The sequence below is a fragment of the Nannospalax galili genome, unplaced genomic scaffold, assembly GCF_000622305.1.
Source record: "Nannospalax galili isolate Female #2095 unplaced genomic scaffold, S.galili_v1.0 scaffold128, whole genome shotgun sequence".
NCBI lineage: Eukaryota > Metazoa > Chordata > Mammalia > Rodentia > Spalacidae > Nannospalax > Nannospalax galili.
Window position 1 is genome coordinate 1,468,410 of NW_008360322.1, and position 1,238 is coordinate 1,469,647.

Consider the following 1,238-nt stretch of genomic DNA (forward strand, 5'->3'; position numbering starts at 1 on the left):
TACATGTTGTTTCATGCCAAATAGTGCAACGGGAAGAAATTGCTAAATGGTTGTCTGTTGTCTGCCTTGAAAGAAAATCCCACAGATAATAGTAAAGCATTTTAAGAGATACTCAGCACTACCAACACTTGTTGATAGAGAACAGTTTTGTTTACGATTAATTGTACAGATTTGAGTAGAGGACCAGTCCATAGGACCTTGAATGTAAATTTTTAGGAATTCCCTACCAAGTTCTTTTTTGAGAACATGTGCGTGCGTGCGTGAGTGCGTGTGTGTGTGTGTATGTGTGTGTGTGTATGTGTGTGTATGTGTAAAGTACATACACTTGTACTACATAAACCACGAATATTTTAAATGTTATTAGTTTGACTGTTGTAAATTTTATAGTTACATTTTTTTCTGATCAGAATTGCATCAAGGTATTGGTTTCATTTTTGAAACTATTTTGTCATGACAGTATGTCTACACACAGTATTTCTTCTATGGGACTGTTGTGACTATGTAGACTTATGTTTAACACTAAGGGAACAATTATTAAATAATAATAATAATTTACTAGATATCAAATTGACTTAAAAGTTGGTAATGACAATGGAAACTTTAAAGTTTGGACTAAATGCATTTTGGATTTTATATGGTCATGAGCCTATGGGGACCAAGGGGTGGAATGTGGTGGTTTGAATGAAAATGTCACCCATAGGCTCCAAGTGTTTGGACATTTTGTCCCCAGTTGGTGGTGGTGTTTCAGAGGGTGTGGTTATCATGGAGGAAGCACATCACTGGGGGTGGGCTTAGAGAGGTCTTAAGCCTTGCAAGATATCCAGTCTCTCTCTTACTTCCTGTGCCTGCTTGAAGATGTAGAACCTAGCTTCTGCTCCGCTGCCAGTCACTTTCTGCCATCATGACTCCCCTCCAAAATGGATTATAATTCCCCTGGAACCGTAGGCACAAATAAACTATTCCTTCTATAAGTTTCTTTGGTCAGTATGTCTATCACAAAAACAGAAAAGTAACTATACATAAGTAAGTTCTCAAGTAAACTAAAACTGATAAATTACAGCATTTCCTATTACTTAAGAATATAAATTAATTTTAAGAAATGATTACTTCTGTTTCAGGGTGCAGTGGAACCTAGCTTCTGCTCCGCTGCCAGTCACTTTCTGCCATCATGCCTCCCCTCCAAAATTGATTATAATTCCCCTGGAACCGTAGGCACAAATAAACTATTCCTTCTATAA